Source organism: Cervus canadensis, chromosome 3 (genome assembly GCF_019320065.1).
Source record: "Cervus canadensis isolate Bull #8, Minnesota chromosome 3, ASM1932006v1, whole genome shotgun sequence".
NCBI classification, from domain to species: Eukaryota; Metazoa; Chordata; class Mammalia; order Artiodactyla; family Cervidae; genus Cervus; species Cervus canadensis.
In genome coordinates this window covers 66,542,513-66,569,668 of record NC_057388.1, presented here as the reverse complement: position 1 = coordinate 66,569,668, position 27,156 = coordinate 66,542,513, and the positions used below count along the sequence as shown (strand labels likewise).

Sequence of the window (27,156 nt, the reverse complement as noted above, 5' to 3'; positions counted from 1 at the left end):
ATTACCAAGTGAAATACAGACTTCTAATAAACAATGGACAATATGATAATAATTTTTGTTAAAAAGAAATAATATGTATTCCTAGCATCGGAAAAGATAAAAGGATACAAACTTAATTTTAGCAGTGGTGAAATTATAGATGATTAAAATTTTTTACCCTTTGTTTCCTTTTTCTGCATGCACATACATTAGGTTTATAGGATAAATATTAAGTAATAGCTTCTATGAACAAGGAGAAAGAAAGGGAGAAAGGAACTATCCCTGCCATAAAGAACTTAAAAAATTCATGTACACACACACAATTTATGCTATTGTTTTGTGACACTTAGAACATATACTCTAATAAAAACAGATGTGCAAACAATCTTTTGGCAAGCAACACGTTCAAAGATTGGGGGCTGCCTGCAGCTGATTACATTGCCAGTATGTCAGAACCAGGGTTTTAAGTTCAAAATGCTTGCTAACAGAAATCATTACAATACACAGGCTAGGTTGGAGGGAAATACCGGCCTAAAATTTGGATACATTTAAAAGAAAATGTTTCAATGTGTTTATATTCCAACTCAGCCTCAAAGAGGTAACCTTTCAACTTAAGAGTCATTTTGGACAACGGTTCTTGAAATTGTCTTGTATATAAAACCCAATTGGTTGTGACTATTGAAAAATATGTTACTTTTTTCTTGTAGCCAGAATATGTAGCAAATGAGAGTTTTTCTAAGTGATTTGGAAAAAAATTAATCTTTAGATTGTTTTAATATGGGATCTGAACTGTTTTGCTTTTTTTCCCCCTTTCTTTGATTCTTGTTAAAGGTAGACTGAAAATATTTCCTGCAAGGAAGGTTTGAAGATTAAGTCCTCCCTGCCTCTGGGAAAGAAGCATTTGATGTTTCTTTGCTGGAGATTCAAGGGAATTGGGGTTTATATGAAGAAGTGGAGTGACTTGTCAATGTAGTTTGTAGATATGGACTTTTCCTGAGTCAGAAAGATGTTCCTTAGGGTCACAGGTATAAAGAGGTCAGTGGGCCTGGAATGATGAAGAAAGGGACCTTTCTCCTTGTCAATGTTCTGGGAGTTGGCAGGTTTCCAGAAGGAATGGTTACGGAAACAGGACCATAGGTCTAAGCTTTTCCCAAATATGGCTTTGAAGGGAATAAACAAAAGGGGCCAATGATCTTCCCAGGGACAACCAGAATGACCATGTTATAAATATCTCCTATTCCTCCCTGCTTCTAAGCCTTGGCCCTGCTTTAGATCCTAGAGCCTAGAAATAACCCTGACTTGGAAAGGAAGGCCCAAGAACATCTAAAGTTACATTTCCGATAGATCCTGGCAGGATATAGACTTGGATTTGAAATTAGATAACATCAAAGATAATATATTTCTTGGACATCTGAGTTTGAGGACTGAGTACAATGTTGAATAAAGGGATGACCCAGTGATTTACTCTTTGGATTGTGCACACTGTTTATGAAGATTTAGAATGATACAAATGTGGTATACCTGCTCAGTTCCCATTTTGGACTGAGGCACTCATTCTTTCAGCTTCCAGAAGGGGTGGCTGCTGAAGGATCATAACTGTGATTCTTTCTGGGAATTGCCCTCTGCCAAAGGAAGCAGCCTTGCCCTCTGCTCAGAGGTAGCCTGAGTCAAAAGATGAATCCATGCAGGGACACAAAAATGCTCCTCGTTACCTCAATTTGTGGCAACTCTGAAGGGCCATCTCAACTCCAGAGCTCCCAGTGGGATCAGCTGAGGCCTCTGTCACAGCGGTATCACAGTTCAACTCCTCCCTTGGCCCAAGCCCACTACCCCCACCTCCCTACTAAATGTTCTAAAGTTCATTCCCCAGTGAATTTACTGCATGCAAATCTCTGTCTCAGATTCTGAAGGTGTCTCCAGGAAACCTGACTTGCTACAACAAACTACTCTAGTCCTTTCCCATTAAACAAATACAGTAATTTTAGCTTTTCCCAAAGACAGATACCTCTAATAACCAGACATCTTGTTCTTTGTATTTATTGAAGAGTAGATTTTGATACAAATTTTTCTTCAATAAGAAGAACTCTTAAGTTGTCTTAAGAAATAAGAAGTGGGACAAAAGTATAAATTGTCCAGGACTTCTTCTCTTATGGACACATGCCAGAACTGTTTTTCAGAAGCTCATTTTTAGCATATGTTAGTTGCCATTGACAAAAGAAATGCCAAATACCAAAGAAATGTAATAAGACAAATGAACTAATAAAATATTGATTTATAATGTTTTTAAATCTCCCTGTAGTTTAAAAAGGATCATGTTTTCATCAGTTGTTCTTAGAGATCAGTGTGGAACTCTCTCCTATTCCTCCAACCAGTGTGAAGCCAATCTCATCCGCTATTGAGCTGATTAAGGAAAACACAGGAAGGTGGAAGAAGCGTAGTAAGCACTTACTATGTAGCTAAATGGTCATTCTGTTCGTTATTTCCCCAATGCCTTCTTACTTGGAGAGATTACTCCAATAAGAGAATAAATTGTTTTTGATTAGATAATCAAAGGTCTTATCCCTTTATTGAAGAGGGTTATGATAAGTGAAACACAGATCTTTAAAAACAGTATCTTGTCATCAAGTTGTAAGTGATGAGCATAAATATTGGCAGGTTTCTGAACTTTATGAATAAAATCTTTGAAGTGTAAGAAATATTTGATTGGATTCTCCCAATCCAATCCAGTTTTTATTTATTTATTTTTTTAAGATTCTCCCTCCCTGTTACTCTCTTCCCATTTACCCCTTAGGAAGCAAGCAGACCTACTTGAAATAATCATCTAAATATTCATTTTTGTTGTAGCCAACCTGAGTTGGACATGTGTTTCCAAGGAGTAATGCCAACAAAACTAATTTTTAATGACTTGAACTATCAATCAGTCAAAAGAATGAAAGCAAGTTGATCAAGTTTTCATTCTCGGGTTCACCTTTTAAAAATACTTCTTATTTAGAGTAACTGAATCTGTAGCCTGAGACCACGCTGATATGCTCCCTGTGCTACCACTAGCTATTTATACATGGCTTATAAATAATGAAATAAAGCCACTTTATCATCATGAGCTGGTTTACGTCCAATAGCCTCAGTTACTCTTCTCTTATTCCACTTTATATTGTTAGTATTGCTTATCCTTTGCCCACTATGTTTCATGGTCTCTGGTTCACAGGAAAGCAGTCATCTGTGAAGGAGGTGGAATACTCTAGAAAAAACTGAAGAATTAGGAATTCTGGGCTCCGACGCTGATTTGGATGCATTACTTTACTAGCTCCCAGCTTGTTTTCTCATCTGTAAAGCAAAAGCACTGCCAGGCTATATTTTGGAAATGCATCAGTCTGTGGTTTATATATAGTTAAATTCTTAAGGGTGAAAATGGAAAGTGATTTTTTTTTTTTTTTAGAGTTACATCATAGTGATGATTATACTGAGAGGTCCTGAGACCAATCCCTAGGTTTGAAGATTCACTTGCAGGAGTCATAGGACTCAATATGGAGTTGTACTCAGGTCTGTGATTTATTATAGTAATAGGAAACCAAACTCAGTTGGCAAGAGAAAAGACACATAGGTAAGTCCAGGGAAACCAGGTGTAAGCTTCCAAGGAGTCATGTGACTTCCCCCAAGGAGTCATGTGACTTCCCTCAAGGAGTCACAGAGGATGCACCTAATTCCCTTGCAACAGGTGTGACCAAACGTGTAAAATGTTGTCAGTCAGGGAAACCTGTTAGAGACTCAGTGCCCAGAGTTTTCACTGGAGGATTTTCACAGAAACAGCCACAAATTCCAGCCTCCCAGAGGGAAGGCAGGTGTTCAGCCTAAACTGCATGGTCTGTACAAACAGTTTAAATATAGTGAGCCCCTCTTAGTTAATGATGGTGGGAACTGCTATCAGACTGAATGTGTCCTCCTCCAAATTCATCCATTGAAACCTAATGCCCAATTGATGGTCTTTGGAGCACAGGCCTTTGAGAAGTGCTTAGGTCATGAGTGTAGAGCCCTCATCAGTGGAACAAGTGCTTCTGTAAAAGTGGTCCAAGAAAGATTCCTTGCACCTAGGGAAGACACCCATCTAGGAAGCAGCTGATCCCATGATCCTAGGACTGTGAGAAATGGCTGTTTGTTGTTTATAAGCCACCTAGTCTCTGGCATTTTGTAATAGAAGCCCAAACAAAGACAGGAACCCTCCTGAAATCTAAGTTCTGAGACCCCAGGCAAGTGTCAAACTTGTAGGCAGGACTTTCAAAAGGACACCAATCAGACCTGCTATCTTAACTATTTTCTGCATGGTTATACAGTATGTTCATTTCTTAAGTCACTCTTGGATATAGCCCTTGTATATTACCTGAGTTATGCAAAAAACAGTATTAAGTAAAATAACATTTTTGCAAATAAGTTTAATTTTTTCCATTAGAAAATTAAAACTTTCATTTAAGAAAACTTGAAAAATATCAAAAGAAGAAAAATACAGTAGTAATTTCTGAACATAATTTCTAAGGATAATTAGTTCTAGATAACCACCTTCCAAATATTTTGAACATGATTATCTCAGTGCCTATTTAAATTACATTGTTCTTCTCATTTTTATCTTACAATATAGAAAATTTGCATATTATTTCAAAACATCTTGCAGACATGGTTTGTAATGATTATTCCATTGTATCATAATTTACATAATCAGTGCCCCTTTTGCCATTTTTGAGTATCATAAATAATGAACTTCTTCATGCACAAAGCTCTTTCTGTATTAAGAATAATTCCTCTGGTTGAATTCTCAGAACTGGATTCATTAAGCCAAAGGTTATAAACTTTTAAAAGATTTTTATTATCTCTTGCCAAATGACTCTCCAAGAATTGTAAAATTTGGGCATCTACTAACTGAGTATTTCTCTAAAATGAAATGATGCTTTCATTTGTTTTTCTTTCAGTGTATTTGTGGTATGTTTTTCCCTTTCATTTTTTCTCCCCACTGACTGCCTATATCTTCTAATTATCTTACTACTAGGGCATTCCTTTGGGCAAATGCCCAGCATTTATAAATCTCCTCTTTAAAACAGCAAAAATGTTACCTAAGAATTTTCATCATGCATTATCATAGTCTAACTCATTTGTTTCCTAAGCAAATAGGACACAAGTTCTTCAGGTTTTGACTGACAGGCAAGGAAGAGGGAGAAAGAGAAGAAAGAGTCTGGAATACTGAGATACTCTTCTGTAAGGGGGTTGGATGATCCAAGGGATGGTGCAGTGGGCCCTGAGTAAGTGTGAGGCTGAAAAATGGGTTATGGGTTCTGAAATACAGCAGTTAGAAAGATAACGAAAGGTCCAACATAACCTTTATTGCTATCTTGCTCCAGAACAGATCTGGCCCTAAGAGGCACCAGGAAGCTGTACAGTTAAAAGAGACTAGGTCTGTGTTGCGTTGCGCGCGAAGTCACTCCAGTCATCTCTGACTCTTTTCGACCCTATAGACTATAGTCCATCAGGCTCCTCTGTCCTTGGGATTCTCTAGGCAAGAATACTGGAGTGGGTTGCCATGCCCTCCTCCAGGGGATCTTCCCAACCCAGGGATCAAACCCATGTCTCATGTCTCCTGCATTGGAGGTGGGTTCTTTACCACTAGTGCCACCTGGGAAACACATAGGTTTGCGTTAGATAGGTTAAATTGGAGTTCTCGGGCCCGTGTTGGCTAACTGGAAGCTCTTGAGCAAGTCACTTCATCTCCAGCCCTCAGTTCCCCTTTTGGTAAAAGGAGATGATAGAATTCAGCCAACCTACCTTATGAGGCAGCTCTAGGAATTGTGTTCAAATTCAGTAATTAATATTTGTGGAATCACTTGTGTGTACCGGGCCCATGGGGTACATAGCAATGACAAGAAAGAATGTCCTGTAGGAACAAGTCCAACTGTGTCTTAATATTTGCTCTGGTTTGTTTTTTTGTTTTGTCAAAAACTCATGTATTCAAATTAACAAAAATAAATGAACAATAGTGAAGTTTAATCAGATAGTGTGTTTCAGGATAGTACATGTGTATATGTGTGTGTGTTTAAACTTCGCCACAATTCTAAAATTTGTATGTAAACAATTTAGAAAATATGGAAAATTATAAAAAAACAAAATCTCATCTCCCAAAGTCAGTCATCATTAATAATTACTAACTTCCTTACAGTATTTTTTCTATTCAATTTTTAAATCATTGGTTTGTTTTTTGACAACATAATGAAACAGAAATGGTATTTTATTTTAGATTCATACAGAGCTTGTTAAATCTTGTCTCTGCCACCTCCTAGCTATGCCATTTTAGTAAAATTACTTAGTTTCTCTGAGCCTCACTTTCCTATTTCTTAAAATGAAGACAGTGATACCCATTTTCCAAGTCTGGATTCATTAAAAATAGCATGCATAAAGAATTAAACTGCATACATGGACTTTTCTGGCTATCCAGTGATTAGGACTCTGTGCTTCCACTGCAAGGGGCATAGGTTTGATTCCTGGTTGGGAAACTAAGATCCCACATGCCACATGGTGAGGTCAGAGAAACAAAGACAAAAAAGAAAAAGAACTAAAGTGCACACGTATCAATTTGCAGAAACTGTCATATGCATGAACCTATATACTATACCCAGTTCACATTATTTATAAATAGTGTGGCAAACAAATTTTATATGTAATAGATAATGAAGCTTATATCCATCAACTAACAAATGTGCACATGGGGATGCTTTCCTAGCAACAATAGTTCTGTTGTAAATATTTAATAAAACAATAAAGTCTGGCAGAGCCATCTCCATGTTGAATTGCTGGAGGTCAGAGGCTCAGTTGTCTGCACGTAAAGGGGAGGCAGTGTAATTATGAAAGACTTCACCTGTCTTTCATTGCTAAGGGCATATTGGAAACATCCATTTTATTTGGATAAGATTTATTCCCTGATTTCTTCCAAGAGGATTAAAGGATATAGGAATTTTAGTACAACTTAAGATCAGAGGAAAAATCGTTGAACAGAACCAGTCCTCTGATTGCTCGGCATTTGTTGAGCATCTTCTACATGCTGGGAGCTCTTGATAGAGTACAAAAGGAACCAAGGTAAATGAGACCGCTCTCTCCTCAGGAGAACTCCCAAGTTGGGAAAGCGTTTCTTGAACTATTGCCTGAAGACCCTTTGTGTAGAATCACCCAAGGGACTTCTAAAAGATGAAAAAAGGAAGATTGTTCATCCCCTGCCTGGAGGCCTCTCCTAATGCAGCATGTCTGGGAGTCTCCCCTAGTCCCCATTTCTCTGGTTGATGGGCATGCTTGCTGGGGTTTGAGAGCTTGCAGAGGGGAAGCAGACTTAGCAACTGTAGTGGTGTTCCAGTGTAGTCATCAACTGGGCCGAAGGTGGGAGATCAGAAGTGGGGACTTTGGACCCAGCAGATCTGCATTCAGTTGCTGACTAACTAGGAGCTTGGTGGAGACTTCCCATCTCTCTAAGCCTTAGTCTATTATTGGTTGTTGCTGTTGTTCAGTTGCTAAGTTGTGTCTGACTCTTTGTGACCCCATGGACCGCAGCATGCCCCTCACTATCTCCCAGGGTTTGCCCAAGCTCGTCATGTTTATTATTGGTGTAATAGTTCTACTGCTGCCTACCTCAGAGTAGCATTGTGTTAAATTCTTACCTTCTGTAAGAAAATGCTTAATGTGCTGTCTCGTTGGTAGGAGGTGCTTGAGCAGCGGTAGCCATCACTGTCACCTGTCCAGGAGGCAAATGCTGTCACACCATAACCTTAGTCTGCCTTGGCACCAGCTGGATCCCAGAGGCACAACACAGCCATTCAGGGGCCGAGATTGTCTTAAGCTTTAACAAAAATCCTGCCTCTGGAGTCTGGCCATTAACCTACAACAGCTAAAGGTTGAATTAACTGACACCTGATGAGGAAAAAAGAGGTCTTGCTCTCTTTCCTTCCTTCCTTTCCTGCCTCCCCTCCCTGCTCTCTCCCCATTCCTACTCGGTGGAAATGATGCTTCACCCCCAGAACACTGCAGTGGCAGAAACCTGTTACCAGTTTTCAGATCCTCAAATGGCAGATGGATATAGCCTGCAGCCTCTCCCTCCATCCAAGATGTCTTCATCTGTCCCCCCCCCAGGACCCCAGCAAAATGCTTTTGGCAAACACAGGAGGAAAGGATAAAAATTAAGTATAAGGTGCTACATTCGTAGGGCCCTTTATGGCTTTGGATGTGTAATGATGGTTTAATGGCAGTCAAGAGACAGGTAATTAGGAGCAATCCGCTCGGATCACCCTTGTACACAGCCCCAGACAGCTCCTCAACACTCCCGAAACCTTGTTTGCTTTCTCCGAGGCAGAAATCCCACAAGGTCTGTACACCGCCAGCTGTCAAGCTAACGAACTGCCAGCGCGTTCCTGAATGGGAGCGCTCAGCCTGCCGAGGCTCCCCTGGAAGCCGGCGCTGTCTTCGCCCGCGTGATTGCCTTTATCTAGCTGGTGCAGGAGCCACTCCTAATCACGCTTCTGCTGGCCTCCAAGGGTCAAACAGGGGACCATCGCTACCTAAACAAACGAGGAGGATGTCACCTTTGGGGGAGACTGATAAGCAGTTGGCAGGCAGGCCGCAGGGTAGAGAAGGCGCCAGCAGCCAGCAATCTTCAGAGGCCGTAAATACGTTATACTCTCAGCAGGGAGACGGGCAATATAGGCACCGAGAGGCCTTTGTTTAATGAGCTGTCAGAAAGCAGGCATGAAATTATGTTTGAAAACATGTGCAAGCTGCAGAGACAGAGTGGGGGCCTGTAAATGGCCCTCTTCCTTCGTGGTGGATGTTTAGAGCATCTTATCAGTCTGAGAACTGTCATAGGATGAAAGCTATCATTAGCAAACTAATGGTGTTTGAAAGCTACAAATTTTTCTCTCTCTTCTTCTCCAGTTTTGACTTAAATGGATTATAGGAAAAAATCTTAATGGTTTTTTTTTTTTCTTTCCTTGGGATTTTGGTAAACATGCAAATTGGAAGAGAACCAAAAACAAACCGCAAAAAAGTGTCTCTGGAAGAACAAATGAAACGGTTATACTTCAAGTTTCTGCTCAGAACAACCACCTTATATTCTTTCCAATTCTGTTGAGACTCCATTCAGAGAACTCTAATGTAACTCCAGCCACCATTTTATTTCAATCAGGCCCATAAAAGAAAACATAAATATGAAATAGATTGCTTTCCTATAACCTGAGTATTACAATTAGTGGGTAGGTATAATATCACTTCTACCACATCAGCTCTCAAAGAGTAGAGAATAATTTTCCAAAGACTTGAAATTGTCCTTGTGGGTCACATGGCTACAGTTTATTTCTATTAAGGGTGAAACTTAAAGACTTTAAAAAAAAATCTGTCAAGATGGAGAGGCATCACTGATTCAGAGCATATTTGGGCCTCCGTTCTTAAATTCTGAAAGGATGCATGAAGACTTCGTTGCCATGCATGGGTCTTTTACCTTTAGTGCACCAAAGACCTGCATCTCCCATCTCCAGTCAAACCAGGCAGCCAAAAAGGACTTTGCAAAACCTCTTTCCCATTAAAAGGCACAAGACTACGCTGAAGCTGCTTCAGAAGAAGTGGTCACATTCACAGGGACCTTAAGTTCACAGACTGAATGTAAGAAAAAGAGAAGAGAAAGGCCTGAGTAGGAAACAATAAAGTTAGATTGAAAAGGTAAAGAGACAAACGATAGAGAAACAGAAACACAAATAAAAAGAAAGAACCAGGCAGAAATAAAGACTTTTTGATTCATACCAAACAGTGATAACCGACATTCATATGACAATTTGTTTTCCTGTCTTTATGCTTTTTCCCCATTTGCAAATGGGAAATGCAAAAGCAATATGCTCGAAGTCAGGCAGTACAAGTAAGAGTCAGCAATGGGCCCTGCTCTGGGCCCCCCAGGGCCCACATTCCCTCCCACTCCAAATAATCTTGATTTGTGGTGCTGGAGAAGACTCTTGAGTCTTTTGGACTGCAAGGAGATCAAACCAGGCAATCCTAAAGGAAATCAACCCTGAATATTCATTGGAAGGACTGATGCTGAAGCTGAAGTTCCAGTACTTTGGCCACCTGATATGAAGAACTGATTCATTGGAAAAGAGCCTGATGGTAGGAAAGACTAAGGGCAGGAGAAGAAGGTGAGTGACAGAGGATGAGATGGTTGGATGGCATCACTGACTCAGTGGACACGAGTCTGAGCAGACTCTGGGAGATAGTGAAGGACAGGGAAGCCTGTCCATGAAGTCGCGAAGAGTCAGACACAATGTAGCGACTGAACGATAAGAGTGGCAAGATCGAAACCCTTGTATTGAGTTTATTAAAAATAAAATTCGAATGGACATTTAGTTTTGTCAAATCAGATGTTTTTTCAACATTTATGGGGTAGATCATGTGATTTTCCTGCTGAAATCTAGTATTATGGCTAATAAATCAATAAATGTCCTGAAACCGAAGCCTCTTTGAAAGATGACCCAATCTCACTGCTTCCATTTTCTCTTCTCTTTTCACACAAACCCATTCCCGTCAGGATTTGGACACTGACACCCCACCAGACTTGTGCTTGTCAGTATCACCAATGCCCTCCATGTTGCTAAATCCAAATGTCAATCCCCACCAAAATCCACCTGTCAGTTGTCACAGTTCCTTGCTCCCTCCCCATGGAAGTGATTTCTTCACTTGTCCTCTAAGACACTGTACACTTCGTTTTCCTTCAGCCCCACTTGCTGTTTCTTCTGAGTCTCCTTTGCTGGACGCTCTATTGCTTGATAACTTCACAGCATTGAAGTGCCCCAAGGCTCAGCCCATGGATATCAATCTCTTCTCCTCTCTCTATACTCACCCCTTTGCAGAGTCTCTTCAGTCCCATGGCTTTTAATAGCATCTAACTGCAAATGATTCTCAAATGTATGTCTCCAGTCATGACCACTCCCCTTAGCAACAGCTCATATATTTACCTGTCAACGCTGTCTCTCCACTCAGATGTCTAGTGAATATCTAGATTATCATGTCCCAAACTGAAATTCTCATCTTCTTCATGCACAGAACTTGCTGTACGTGTAGGCTTTGTCTTCTCAGGTGATGGAGTTTACTGTGCTGGTATCCAATGGGACTTCATTAATTAGAAAGCATGGATTTTTGTGCCTAGATGAGTGTTTACTACAGCTATAGGACAGGATGGCTTGTCCAGAAAGCTGGAGACTGTCTCCATATTATAAGATCCTTTTAAGTATGAACTAACCTTCACATATAGGGTTAATATATTACCTCTTTTTAAGTTCCACTATATTACTTTGACCTACAAAAGAACCCATCCTTGTACATTTGGGGACTGTTCTCTTTCCTAATTAAAGTCAGATGGTCAGCTTGTAGGTTTTGGGTTTTTTGTCTTTTTTCTGTCTTCCTGAGCTGCCTCTTAACAGCTGTGGTGTATTGCCAATGAGTTATCAGTGGACAGACAAGAGGTTGCTTTACGATGTTAAATGACATATTACAGTGCTTCTTCCACAAACTACAAAAGCTGGACATCATGGACAATACTAAATCTTGTGCAAGAGTTATCCTTTTAAAAAATACATGTAGATTTCTAAAATATAGCTGCACAATGCTTTTTGGCCATTTTCCTAACATGTGCTCTATTTCATGACCAGTGTTTTCATAGAATTGGATGATTTCCTTGGTCTCATTTTTTTGACAACAAACAACAACAGCAAAAAATTATATCTGACCTTAGATGCTGGGATGGAGGAAATATTAAAAAATAGCTAATTTAAAAATAATGCCTACCAATGTAGTAACTAATTCAGGCAAGTCATCAACAGATGGTTATACTGCTGGATAATATATTACATGATCTCAAATTATCATCATATAGATTACTTGTTAATTACAATGGAGAGAATATTGGTTAGAGAGTGTCATCTAACCAAGCGGTCCAAGTCGGCATTTCCAGTAACATGTTAGACCGTCTTTATGTGCCTTCTGATGTGATGGGGGAGTACATAACATCACTTATTTAGTACACTTAACAAAAATGTTTTACTTGAATATCATGAGTAAACAAAATGCAGCAATAATGATTCTGTGGTTATGCAGGAAGAAGTCCTTGTTAGAAGATGTTTAAAGTTGAAATATCATAATAAGCACAACTCACTTCAAAGGGCTCATTAGTGACAGAGAATGAAAGAGACAAAAAGGAGAGAATGTGGTAAAATATTGACAATTGTTGAATCTAGGTGAAGGGTCACAGATGTAATAGTCTTTCAAAAGTTGCTGTAGGTTTGAAATTTTTCAAAATAAAAAGTTGGAAAAAAGTCATAAATTAGTGGTTCCGTGAAGGGAAGATATCAGTTGTTACAGTCATATATCTCTGTAACTGGCTCTTGAGGCAATATTGCATTGAGATTTATTAAAAATGACAGAGGACAGGTCTATTTGAAAACTCCTGCAACTCTATTTTTCTTTTTCTTTTTCAGAATCATAGACTAAACTGCTATTAAAACTGAACATGTTATTTGTGGTAGAGTAATAATGAACATAGTCACCAGCTACCTAGTCTCTCAAATTAATAGGTCCATTTGCTCTTTTTTTTAAATTTATTTTTTAATTGGAGGAAAATTCCTTTACAATGTTGTGTTGGTTTCTGCCATGCAACAATGCAAGTCAGCCATAATTGTACATATATCACCTCCCTCTTGAGCTCTCTCCCCTCCCCCTATCCTATCTCTCTAGGTCATCACAGAACGCACTCTTAATTCTTCTCCTCCTTCACTCCTCTGTCCTCAAATCTAGTCAACCAGTCACCAGCACCTAGGATGTTGCCTATAGTATCCTGAGTCTGGCTTCTCTCTCCATCCATATGTCAGTCACCACGTGACCACCTGGAGCACCCCATATCTGTTAGCATGCTACTCCTCTGCATGGAAACACCTTCCTTCCCTTCTCTCAGGCAACTCCCTCCTCCTCGTTCAGGATCATTTCAGGGGGCACCTCCTTTGTGAATTCAGGGATGGTTTGTTGCTCCTTCTACTGGTTCCCACTGCATTTTGTTTTCCTCAAAACGTGTCTCCTAGGGACCTGTGCTATGTTCTGGCCAGGTGTTTCTGCTGCCTTTCCCCTGGACTGTAACTCATGTGCCTCTGCAACATGCACATAGAGGGTGTTTAATAAATGCTTGTAGAGTTCACGAAGGAACAAGTGAAGACATGATTAGCTAAATGTCAACTAAGATAGAAAACCTCATTTTAACTAAGAGACAGTTCCTAAAGTTATACTGATCCAAATTGTACATCTAACCTGTTGTAATATTTTTAAAGGTTTTTAAGAGAGTCAAGGTATGGCCAATTAGGTGCACAGTGAGATTGTAGAAGGTAGTCATTTTGAATACTGAATTTTATAAAAATACCTGTACAACTGAAAAGATTCTAGACAGGAATAATTGTGAGGAGTGAATCTTAGGGAAAATAGAGTTGTCTGCATGTTGAAGTCTGGAAGAGGAAAGGATGGAGAAATAAGGCTAACTATTATGATGCTAGATATTGGCACCCTTCCCCAGCTCAAGCCTCTGAGGTCATACCCTATTACTGACCAGGGGAATGTATGTCAGTATGTATCTGGAGTAGTCACTAGTAATGGTCTCAATGTGTCCCTTTTAGAAACCATTTAGGGGTGACAAGAATCAGAATTTAAGTACTGTCACCCACTCTAGTTTAATGTTTTAATGCATCTGGTGAAAACTCAGTTCAGTGATGAAAAATGACAATTTCCAGAGGCCTTCTTCAGCATCTTGTGTAGCAGCACATAAGGACATCAAAAAAGGGAGCAAATAGGAATCCAGACTGTGTGCATCATGCTAAGTTGCTTCAGTCGTGTCCAACTTTTTGCAACCCTATGGACTGTAGCCCACCAAGCTCCTCTGTCCATGGGATTCTCCCAGTAAGAATACCAGAGTAGGATGCCAAGGCCTCCTCCAGGGGATCTTCCCAGCCCAGGGATCAAGCTTCTTACATCTCTGTCTCTGCATTGGCAGATGAGTTCTTTACCACTAGTGCCACCTACAAGGGAGAAAATGGGAATCAAAACCATATCTAACATTAAATTTCACTTACAGCATGAATAGATTTAAAATGAAGAGGGGTGGGGAGTTATGGTTTAATGGGTTTCAGTTTCAGGTGATAAAAGTGTTCTCGAGATGGATGGTGGTGATGATTGCATAACAATATGAAGGTACTTAATGTCACTGAAGTGTACAGTTAAAAATAGTTACAATGGTAAATTTTGTGTTAAGTGTATTTTAACCACAATTTTAAAAGATGAAAGGGAAAGTATGTTTAGTTAAATTGAGTATTTTTAGCTTTGTGAAACTACAGACCTTTGAAAAGTTCTTTGGGAAATTCTGAGGGACCACGCTGATCAGCAACTGAGTTCTTATTGTTGGACTTCAGTTCATATTATGCCAGACTGATGCATGATGTTCTGAGAGAAGATGGGCTGGGCTTATATGGTAAACTTTCAGCTACGTGGAGATATGGTTCAACAACATCAGACATATGAGAAACGTCATGTCTCCTTGAGAGGATCCCGATTCTACCTAGCTCAAGCTTCCTGGTCTGTGACAGGCAGCCACACCTTTACCACTTCCTCTCATTGCTCCTGTCTTGTTCATATACCTGCCTCTGAAGCAGCCCTGGCAGATTTGAGGTCCAGGAAAGAGGAGTGTGCCAGATGTAGGATGCATAATTTTGTAAAATACTGAATGAATGTCTGTGTGTGCATGAGGTAGGTGCTTTATAAAAGTTTTTTTGCTTGAGGTCTAAAAATATAAACCTGACTTCAGATTCTCTTCCTGTGTTTAAGGATTTGTTGATATGACATCTTTGCTGGTAGCACTGGTATTGTGTTGAGAGAAGTCTGATAAAAGTTATTTTTAAACATAGTATTCACTTCTAGAACATTTAGAAAAAGTCTCTCCTCTTCTCCTTTAGATTTGTCCAACATTTCCTCCTGATTAAAATGGTTTATCTGGACTCCGAATGTCCTTGCAGACCCTGCCCCTTTAATGTGTTCCCTGGGCTTGCACTGAGATAATGCACATGAAAATGAAGACCTTAAAGACCTCAAGTCATCAGCAGATAGCGGGGCTTAATCACTCCTTTGCTATTGAATGGATGCGAAAGGAGGCCTGAGGATGCATGTGAGTGTGCATTTTTGTTGGAAGAACATGTGACATGCTCTCCATCACAGTCTAGTCTTATAGACATAATACAGTGGTTTCTCTCAACAAGGGCTTTCTAGTGTTTGCCTGACAGCAATGTCTTCAAGCTGACAAAGCATTGTCTTCGGGCCAACAGCACTCTAGTCTCTAACCACACTTTCCTTTCCTCTCTTCTCAACATTTTGAGCACAGACCTCTGTTTACCTTTGATGGCCTCTGAGACCACATTTCTTCTGCTGCAATGGCAACATTCCCTGATGTACTGATATTTAATCTGCTGCTGAGGGTTTTCCTGATAGCTTAGTTGGTAAAGAATCTGCCTGCAATGCAGGAGACCCAATTCGATTCCTGGGTCTGGAAGATCCACTCGAGAAGGGATAGGCTACCCACCCTAGTAATCTTGGGCTTCCCTTGTGGCTCAGCTGGTAAAGAATTGGCCTGCAAAGTGGGAGACCTGGGTTCTATCCCTGGGTTGGGGAGATCCCCTGGAGAAGGGAAAAGCTACCCACTCCAGTATGCTGGCCTGGAGAATTCCATGAACTGTACAGTCCATGGGGTCGCAAAGAGTCAGACACGATTGAGCGCCTTTCCCTTTCACTTCACTTTCACTGTTACAGCACCACTGCTGGTCGTGATAATAGCCTCCTTCTGTGCAGCAGGGATGTTGCATATGCACATTTCAATGATCACACAATCACTGATCTCAATCACATAATGAAACGATCACATGTCAATCCTAAGAGGCAGGGTAGGTATCAGCAGTTGCATTTTCAAGATGCAGAAACTGAAAGACAAGGATGGTGACATGGTTTGCCCAGGTCTCTCTGAAGTTTTTAATGATGCTGTGTCTGCTGCTGGAGACTTGCTGCCTGCATGTGGTGGGCCCAATTTGGGATCTTCAAAGAGGCAGCAGGTACTCTTAGGGGTCAGGAGATCCTTCCTTTTCAGAATTCTTTTTTGTTTCTCACACTCTCCTAAGAAGATCCTGTCACTCTATGAGCTAGAAAAGCAAGTCAAGTCTAATGTAAATAGCATCTAAAGTACCCTTACATCAACTTCAAGAAAAAAGAGGTGACATATAGTACTGAGAACCGCTAACAACTCAAGAACACATCCTCCACTCTGTAAGAATCAGTCACATGTCATTTGGTACTCTCAGCGCACTTTAAAATTAGTTTTCCATTACATTCTCTCAAGTAGCCTAGCTACATGGACGGCAATAAATAACACTGCAAAGGAAATTCGAGGTCAACTGAAGTGGTTTAAAAACTGAAACTATTTGGAAATAAAAGGACAAAGTTTAATTTGTTAGGAATTAGCAACTATATTTATCTGAATTCTACTTGATGAAGATTAAGAATCAAAGTGCATCCATCTCCTCTCTCTCTCTCCCCTTTTGGCAGGAGTAAGAGTAGGAGGGGCCTAACATTATTATAAAATAAAATATTTAATTTTTACTGGAGTTGAAAAAGGCTGTAGAATATTACACAGTATAGAAATGCAGCTATCGGGTCTTGATGATATATAACATATATTAGCACACATCATGTGGCAGGACTATATCTATAATTTCAAGAGAGTTTTCTTCATACTTGAACACAATCCCTATTATTAGAACCCTAATAATAGGTTCTAATATTTGGACCCCATATTCATATTAGAAGAACTTCATACTAAATGAGTTTAATTCAATAATCATTTGAAAAGTGATACTGAAAGAAACTGACCTGAAAGTCAAAGGACCTTCATTTTAGTCTCTACTCTGTTTCCCACTCTGTGGTCTGGGACAAAAGTCTAAATTCCCTTTGCCTCCATCTTCTCACCCTAAACCATGGTGCCCAAAATGCTAATACAGACCTCCCACCACTAACTTCTTTAATGTGAAATTACCATGGGAGAGCAACTGCCAGGAACTCCAACTCTTTCCTTCAGTTGATCTGAGTCCTAGAAAAAAGATAAACTAACTGTTGACCTGACTCGAAGAGCTTATAAGTACAGAGAGCTTGATCTGGAATTCTTTTGCTCAACTTTTAAAATAATAGCAATATTATAACTCTGACTATTATTTATAAATTTGGCTGGTACTCTAAATGCTAACACTTTACATACAGTATTCCATTGATCCTTACAACATACATAGGAGGGAAATAATATTATCTCCTTTATTACATAATATGCATATATGGAATATAAAATAATATTATTAGATGAAGAAACTAAGGCTTAGAAGATTAAATGGCTTTAGAAGATTAAGTGGCCCACAGAGTTCTTCCAAATCTAAGTCCATCTGACTCTGGACATTTACTAACAGTGATTATATCATAGGATGTAGGGCCTTACTCTTCAAAAGGTATAGAAAAATATGAATATGTGAACTGTTACCCAGCAAATGTAAGTTACAATTCATCGTGCATATACTTTCATCAGGCATTCCTTCCCATTTACTATTAAAAGTGTTGGTAGTGCAATAGGAAAGGAAACAAATGGTTTTTTGTGTGTTTAAGTGGATAAAAGGGGGCAATGGTTGAATCCATTTGGATTCCATTCTGCTGCAGCCAAGTCTGTACAGAAATGAGGCTGTGATATAAATGACTGTACACTTGTACTAGAGAGAAACATATATAGTCTTTAAAGTTATTCAATTTATATTGCTACTCAGTTGTTAAAATGTTGGTGGATGTAGCATGTATATAAATATGACACCAATGACAGCTATAAAGATAAACCTTCTATGTTGTAACTTCTCAATTTAAGCACACAAGACTAAATTTGGGGGATAAATCATGATAATGGGTAGCCACTACATTTATATGAAAATGAATAAATGTCTTATACTATCAGTTTATTAACCTATAATGAGTAGATACTTTATCATCACTTTGTAGATTTTTTGAAATGCCTTGGCACAGTTGTGTTACAGATATTGCAGACTCATCTAGTTGCTAAGAAATTAATTTTATTACCTAAAAAATTGATTTTCTCGGCACTCAATAATAGATTGGACTGAAAGAAAGTGTGACTGATCCAATATACTAACCAGCTATATGACAAATGCAGGGAGAGTATGTTCATTTATCTGGAGGAGATAAGAAGGGATAAAGATCATATACAGATAGGAAGGGAGATTAAAGGCAATCAGGGCCCTCGGGGCACAGAATGAGGAGCCTCCAGGGACAAGTTCCCAGGATTCTCCCACCTAACAGATATTATGGGAATGCTTCCTATATAAGGAGGGAGGGGGGGTAGTCACAGGCAGTCCCTCATGTGGTATCTTGTGGGCAGCCATTTCTGCAAAGTGAAATGGGGGTCAACACTAGATCCTCTGGCCCCAAGTTTCCCACTACAACATACCCTGTGGCTTGATGGTCTCACTACTTTGGTTTTGCCCAGAGATGAAGGTTTTTATATTGGGAAGCTCTAAAGTGCAAATATAGAGCTTTGGAAATAAGATTGTTCAAGGAATGACCTCAGGACAGTCTCTGGGTTGCATAGCAACAAGCTAGTTGATAACCTGAACCCCTTTTCCTCTAGCTGGAGAGGCTGCTCCCCAGCTTCACTTTCAAAGAATAGAACCCAAGATCTCCAAGTGTGAGGCAGCTGGTACTGCTCAGCACCCTCTAAAATCTAGTACCTACGCATGACTGGCACCTGAGCCTAACAATTCTTGTGTAAGGACTCTCATGTTCAACCTGGTAAAAGGAAAAACAACAGAGAGGGTGGTCCTGCTGCTCTGCTTGGGGCTAGGAGAATCAGAAGAACAGTGTATCCCAAAGGAGAGCCCGGTGCTTCTTGAGCAACACATGAGTAGTAGCATTCCCACCCATGACAGTCCCTGGCACATTGTAGTTGCTCAATAAAAATTTGATGAATGACTTGAATGCCTTACATAGGTAGGAAGAGCCTATTCGGTGAGATGCAAAGGAACACAGTGCAGAAGGAATCCTGGCTTCCCCTGAACCCCTTCTCACCTGCACTCATGCTCACAAGTTCCCATGGAGATGCTGCAACTGCGTTACCTGAAACAACCAGCCTGACCTCCCAAGGAATGACTAAATGAGCACGTTGTCAGAGTGTAAACCATTAACCAAAAGGTTGGTCCATAACCCCTTCAGTCATCTCTAGACCCATGAGGGTGACTAATTGGAACCAACTGACCACATCTGAACTGTTTCTCACATCACATTTGGAAGTAGCCTCTACCTCCTGCCGCTGAAAACCACAGCCAGAAGGCATTTTCCAGAAGACATCCTGTCTGTGTTACCCTGAGATGCTGAAGGAAGGCTGAGAAAACGAGCCCCGACTCTCTGCCAGCTGACTTCAAATACATTCAGTCTCAGCTCACTGGGGTCAACAGGAATTAGCAGCTGAAGTGCAGTCAGAGGTCACTGCAAATCAGCAGTCTTTGCACAGAGACCTTCCAGGCCGGCTGCTCCTGGCATCCATCCACATCCATCCAAACGGATGTGCAGACAATGTGAATGACATCTCCCGCTGCCCTTTAAAATGCTTTGGTACTAGAGCTCTCAGCATCCCCATCTTAAGCCACTCAGGTACACACAAGTCCGTCAGCAGTTCCAATTAGGGGATCAGAAAAGAAATGAGTAAGACTTCTCCCAGATGGCTCTAGCGTGTGAAGTGAATGACTTGGATCTCACTAATAGATTTTTCCCTCACCTCAGGACAAGGAGCCAGACAAGCACAAAGTGCCCATTAAAAGGCGAGCTGGGCTTATAGCTCCCTGCCTTCTCATCAAGACCATTTGGCCACACATCAGCTCTGGAGCCACTTTGCTTGCTGAGCTCCCAGCCTTTATTTTATCACCAGCAAACAAGGCCCGTGGCGAGCCAGTGAAATTATCTGCAGCCTGTGATCAAATTCTGCCATTTCCCTCTGGGTCCTCCAATTTGCGAAGATTTTCTAGGATGTGATGCCCGGAGAAGCTTTGAGCAACCATGCCAATTAGCACTGACCTTGAGCCTCGGAAATGAAGAGGAGTCATGCTGTGGGTAAAGGGAAAAATGGGTTATTGAAAGGGAAAACTCATCTTGCAGCACAAGTGGTGTCTCTTCTGGGCCATTAGTACTCATATCAATAGGAACTTTACATCCTGGTATGAGAGAGTAGAGAGAAGAGGTCCCCAAATGGTGAGTCAAGCCCTCTCCCTAATTTACTCACCAGGGTCATGCCTCCCCAACACTTCTAGGGCAAGGAGGAACCAAATGGAAATGAATTTTGGTAAGAATATTAGCTAGCTATCCAGAATAACAAACCTTCTAAAATTCTATAGTTTACCCAACAACCAGTAATGATCTCTCCCAAGCCTAAGGGTTGGGTAAGTGGTTCTGCTGGTAGTCAGGGCTTGGCACCTCTCAGCTGGCCTTGTTCATGCTTCTGCAGTCAGCTGCCTGACTGGCTGGGGCCAGGGGTGGAGGTGGAGGTGGGAGTGGAGGTGGTTGCTGCTCTAGAACGGCCTCAGAGTGGATGACTTGGCGATCTCACACTTGGCCTCTTCTTGCAGCCCAGGCTTTCCCTTGTGATGGAGGTGAGGTTCCAGCAGGGAATTGAGGGCTAGGCTTGGAACCTGCCTGCCAGCACCTTCAATGATTTCTTACAGCCAAAGAGAGTCACGTGGCCAAGCCATATCAAGGGGGTGGGGAAATACATCTAGCTTTTTCATGCCACAACTCACATGACAAAGGGCACAGCTAGAGAGCAGTTTGGAGAACTGGAGCCATCAGGATAACTCATTTGCCATGATGGGAGAAGGCAATGAAAGAAATAATTTGGGGAAAAGGAGAAATAGGGTCAAGGTGTTTAAGAGAATACAATTGAGTCTAACTCCTGCTGCCCTTCTTTTTCTTCTGCTTACACACTCTCTTCAGCCTTCTCGTTAAGCATTGGAAGGTTTAATGCATATTTGCCTAGGAAAAATTTGGCCAGGTCTGATGACTGGAGTTATCATCCAGCTCCTCTCTGAGAAATGCTGTTGGCATCCCCCAGGCCCAGGACATACATATCAGCAGGCGGCATTGAGGCCAATAGGAGTTAGAAGGGCTCCTGGGGCAAAAAGGGATCTTTGAGCTGCGGAGGTACTCAGGCCACTTTTAGGGAAGAATTGGGGAATGAGGAGACTCTTAGCATCACCCCATGAGACCTGATCCTGCCTACCTGTTCTGCATCATCATTTGCCACTTCCTCTCCCAGGCACCTGCCACCTGGCAGGCTGCACTACCTTCAGATCCTGAATCATGCTCTGAAAACAGCTCCACATCTGCACACACACCCTTGTCCAAAACAACTCTCCCTACCCAGACATCTCCACTTTATCCTCCAAGTTTCAGTGTGAAGGTCATACCTAAAAGTGCCTCTCCTCTGCATTTCCGGAACGGACCTCAGTCAGAGCACTCATCACTCTGTTGGAATTGCTGACTTTTCTGTCTTCCTTACAATTCTGTCAGTTCCTTTGGAGCTGACCAAAAAGTCTTTAGTCCCTGCATTCCCAAGGTGAGGCAAGCTTTTAGCCTCCACATTCCCAGGGCTTTTAATTCAGAGTCTACAGCATAGGAGCGCTTAATAAACACAGCTTCCTTTTCTCCTTGGGGAACAATATTGCCTCTATTTATGGAGCAAATGCAGGTTTGTAAAAGTTTTAATTTACTTTCCCGATGCCTCTGGAGCAGAGTTGAGATGTCTCATTCTAGTTTTGTAGTTGACTTGGGCAAATTTTAACTCATTTGCCTAAAATCAACTAACTCGTAAGTGACAAAGCAAGAACTGAAATCTCTGTCTTTCAAATCTCAGCCCAATATTCTTCTTAACTTCAGGTTGAAAATGCGTTTACTTAACTTTTAATGTCCTTGCTTCATTCCTAAAGAGAATTGATTTGACAAATATTTAAATACAACCATATACTGGGCACTGTTCTTCAAGCTAAAAATATAGTGATACATAAGACAGATCAAGTAGGGTTTAAATGAAAAGTAGTACTTATTTAATTTATTTACAAATGAGATACTTAGCATTTACCATGTTTATTTACAGAGGAAGAGACTGAAGCACCGAGGGGTGAAATCACTTGTCCAAGGCTGCACAACTGGTAAGTGGTATAGAATATAAACACAGTTCGGTTCCCCAGTCTGTGCTCATAGCCGCTCCCCTAGTCTGCCTCATATAAAATATTCTGTAATGTGAGGCCATGATAAAGTTTCTAATATAAGAAAAGCAGAGTACGAGGCCAAAGGGATAAGGGGATGCTGCTTTAGACATGGAGGGCAGAAGCAGCCCATCTGAAGACGTGGCTTTGGAGCAGGGGCCTGAATGAAGGGAGTGGTGAGCCTCAATAGGGAGGAGCATGGCAGGGACAGGGAATAGCAAGTGCAAAAGCTCTGAGATAAAAAAGTGCGTGGAGAGTGTAAGGAGCAGCAGCGGTCAGGGTGAACAAGGGAAAAAATGATGGGGGATGCATTTAGAAGGGTGATCGGGGCAACATGAGATGGGATTACTTTTTCAGCTGTACTAAGAGTTTGCATTTTATTTTAGTATGACTTATGTTTGCCAGTGATATAAAAATAAAAACAAAATCTGAAAAGTGAGGAAAAGGTTGGGGATTCGGATAAAAGTGGGAAAAAAATAAGCAAAACCAAGAGAGTGTGTGTGCTTAGTCACTGTCGTGTCTGACTCTTTGCGATCCCATGGACTGTTGGCCTCCAGGTTCCTCTCTCCATGGGGATTCTCGAGGCAAGAATGCTGGAGTGGGTTGCCATGTTCTCCTCCAGGGGATCTTTCCAACCCAGCGATTGAACCCAGGTCTCCCACATTGCAGGCGGGTTCTTTACCATTTAAGTTTAGATATAAAATATAGACCTTACATTTTGCTAGTGTATGTAGATCATTGCCTTTACCAACATCAGGCTGCAAATGTGAGCTTGAGCTTCCTTGTGGCCATTGCAAAGAGGGAACTATGGGCCACTCCATGCTGCTTAGTACCAAAGGATAAAAAGAACAATCTTATTTGGAAGCACACCTATTCCTAGTTCTGAGACTTTAGGGATTTCTCTAGCTGATAAGAAATTGAGTTGGAATCCTGAATTGATCAAAAGAAAAATTAAGACATTTTGTATTTCAGTTCAGTTACTCAGTCGTGTCCGACTCTTTGTAACCCATAGACCACAGCATGCCAGGCCTCCCTGTCCATCACCAACTCCCAGAGTTTACCCAAACACATGTCCATCAAGTCGGTGATGCTATCCAACCATCTTATCCTCTGTAATCCCCTTCTCCTCTTGCCCTCAATCTTTCCCAGCACAGGGTCTTTTTTGTATCTAGACAGAGATATTCTCTAACTACACTGAGATGTACAAAGTTTAAGTGGTTTATTCAGAGTGGAAACATTAAAACAATGTTAAAATCTTCCTGTGTTTCTTTATATACAGAAGTTTCAGTCCACACAGTTTACAAAGAACACATTTTGAGACTCAGATCAAGTCAATGATGATCAAGTAGTTGACCTAGGAAATGGTTGATTCAGTGGTTTAGGCCACTGTGAAGGGGGAGGGCATGGCAGGCAGCATGGTCAGTCTCCTCACAGTGTTAATATGATGGTTGAGAAAAGGAAATGGACCACATAACAGCCCCACAGAGGCCAGGCAAGGACAAGGTGGTTCTCATTTCTGGCATATGAGAAAAGAGAGGAATTTGCTCTTTTATTGTATTCTCTTGACAACCATTACTGCAAACCAACTTTTTTTCTGATTACTAGAAAATGGAAAAAACAGGTAGATTGTTGTCAAGGCCATGAGAGGGATGGTTCTCCATGAACCCATGTGCTCATTAATACTCATAACAGCTCCTGCGCTTTGAGCACTTACTCCGTTCAGACAGGCTACATTTATTTCCATGCATTCTAAGTAAAGCTCTTTACCTTCTGGAGGATGGACAAGGAGCCTCACAAGCCTTGGGTGGCATGCCTTAATTAAGTCCCAGAGTTTTGATGACATAATAGAGAGAATATTTAAAAGCCATGTAAATTGTTCATGCCATTCTCAAACTACATTACAAATTGTACCACCAGAGCTCTAATGGTCCCAAGTGACTAAAGAAAGGCCAGGGCTGAAGAAGGAGAACCTGGGATCACACCCAGCCACAATTGTTGATGACCACTCAAAGGAAGAGAGGAAGAGAGGCACATGGGGCCATGAATAAACCCACACTTTGATCCAATCCTCTTCAGGCCCCTTCTGATTTTTTGTATTGCCCAATTCTTTGGTTCCTCTTCATACATTCTTGCTCTTGTCAGAGAGGAAGGGGACTGAGAAAACACCTTTGTTTGTTGTTTAAAAGTCATAGAGCCTTTCTTGAGGGTAATCTCAGTAGCAGGAGAGACAGGAATCAGATTCAGAAAAAGCCAGTGGTGAGGAGGTAGAGGTGTGGTGAACTCACCCACAAAGTAGTAAAAGTGGGAAGGAGAGAAAGCACATGCTAGTCTGAAGATGGAGTAGGGTCAAGAGCTATTCTCTTTCCAAAATAGAGGAGACTGCTATGCATGGACAAAAGGAAGAGTTTGTAGGATAAATGAAGGACCAAGGCTGGAATGAAGAAGGAATGGGCAGGGAGAATAAATCCGTGTATATGCATAACTGAATCATTTTGCTATATACCTGAAACTAACACAACATTGTCACTCAATTGTAATCTAATATAAAATAAATTTTAAAAAGAGGAATAGGTCAGAGTTAGTCTTATGTTTTGCCTCAGAAGGGAAAAAGGACCCTTCTGAGGCAGGTTCAATAGAAGAGGACACAAGAGTTGAAAAGGAAGGACCCCTACTGTCCATGCAGCCCTATACTTCTCAGGAAAAACAGGAGTGTGTATGTGTGTGGCTGGGGGGGTCATCCTCCAAGAATGAGGAAGGGGAGGTAAAGTAGGGTTGGGGGAAGTAGAAAAATGCTGAGATGGCTTGTGTCACATTGCACAGAGCTCTTAGGATAGGGCTGGACAAGCAGAAGGTTCTCAGTATGCATGTCTGGAGGTATTTTGGGTAGTGTTGAGAAATAAAGAATAAAACACAACCTTGGCTGGGTATTAGAAGCAAACAGATGTTCTCTGCTCAGGACTCAGATGTGAGGGGAGTGAGGGGAAAGAAAAGGTCTTAGCAGATTTGGAAAAGATCTCAACAAATATTAGCTCCAGTCAAAAGCGACAATAGGAAAGGTACGTTTCTAAACCTTCTAGCTATTCAAGTATATAATGAATTTTCCTCCAAATAATTGACTTACTCTTCCATAAATATATAATTTCCCACTCTTTTCCTTCTTTCCATAGTCCTAAATTTATTAGGTACCATTTTTTCATGAACTGCACCATAGACTATTTCTAATAATATCCCTGTACGTGTGGGGTACTTTCTTTCACATTTGCTTACTCATTTCATCCTCCTGAAACCCCATAGGGGGCAATAGGAAGGACAGTTGTGTCCATCTCATTCTATGGATGAGGAAAGGAACTAAAGACAGTCTCAGGAAAGTGACTTTTAACCCTCCAGTTTCCAACATGCTCCCTGAACCCTGATTTTCCCCTCCACAGCTCCATCATAGTCATAATTATCACAGACTCTGTCTTGTCCTCTGTCTTTATTTATTTAAAGTCTGTCTTCCCAGCTGGATTGTAGGTCCAAGCAGGCATATTAGGGGTCTTGTTCACTATCATTTTCCTAATGGATTCTGTTACCACAGAACCTTCAATGTCTAGACTTATATTTGACCATCAGTAGATTTGCTGATGGAGGAGGGTCTTTGTTGAACAAATACCTATCACCTGTCACTCTGGCCAAGGAAATGTGATGCCTGAATGGAAGTTCATGTGTCCAACCCCAAACCTAGAGGGAGGTGGGCTCCAGCAGGACTTTATGGGCCAAGAGTTGAGGAAGGACAGTTCCTAAGGGGAAAAAAAAAAAAAGACCTGGTTTAGAAGAAAAGAAAATGCATGACAAACAGGCAAAAACAATGGATATTCACTACAATTACATGTCCTTTTTGTCCCCATTTTTGGTTGAGGATATTGAGATGTTGTAAGATTAAATAGCCAGTCCCAGATCTTGCAGTGTAGGCTTGGAATTCACACTCAAGTCTGGTTGCAAATGACATTGGACTTTTTGCTATGCTCAGTTGCCTGTTGTGTATTCCTAACACTAATCTAATAATCTGGAAAGTATGACAGAAATGTAGCATGAGTTTTAGATGTTTAAGTTAAAAAATGAGATCTACAGTACTTCTCAGTATTTATAAAATGTTGATGAAAAAAGATGACTATAATATGATATGAATCCCCAAGTGATCTAAATCTTTCTACAAATAGAAAAAAAAATCATGATTTTTTTAAAGTTCATGATCTCCTTTAGAAAAATTAAATGGTGAAAATGAGTTAATTGATAAATACAAATTCCTTTTTAGAAAGGACACAGATTTAATATAAAATAATTGCCTCTTTATGACTGATTTATCTTAAGCCTTGACTGCATTTAAATTATATCTTGCCCTTATTCAGACCTTATCTAGGAAAATAAATGAACCTTTCATTCTGGAAGGAGATAGAATGGAGAATGCCCCATGAGGAGACAAAGAAGAAATAGTCTGAGTTCTTAAAAGATGAATTGAGTTCCTTTTTCTCTCCTCCTGGTTGGTGAGGAAGACATATATATCCCACTGCAATAAATTGCGAATAACTTGTAACACAGTGCCTTCCAATGTAGCTCTATTAGGAATGCTTTCCCCCACCCACCAGAGTCCACCACCACTGTCTTGTCCATAAGTCTGAGCCCCCCATGGGAGTCTGATGCACAGTCGTCCACTCCAGGGCCCATGGAGACCATCTTGGTTGCTGTCTGTTAAGACGGTGTAGCTTGCTTGGCTCCT

The 27,156-nt window shown here is 40.8% G+C and overlaps 1 long non-coding RNA gene across 1 annotated transcript in view; it reads left to right on the top strand.

The window, feature by feature from the left end:
- The window catches only part of LOC122438480, a 222,702-nt gene that overhangs the window by 108,664 nt on the left and 86,882 nt on the right, over positions 1–27,156 (top strand). The window contains exon 3 of the long non-coding RNA XR_006268568.1: positions 22,289–22,343. This is a non-coding gene — a long non-coding RNA (uncharacterized LOC122438480). The remainder of the gene's footprint in view (positions 1–22,288; positions 22,344–27,156) is intronic.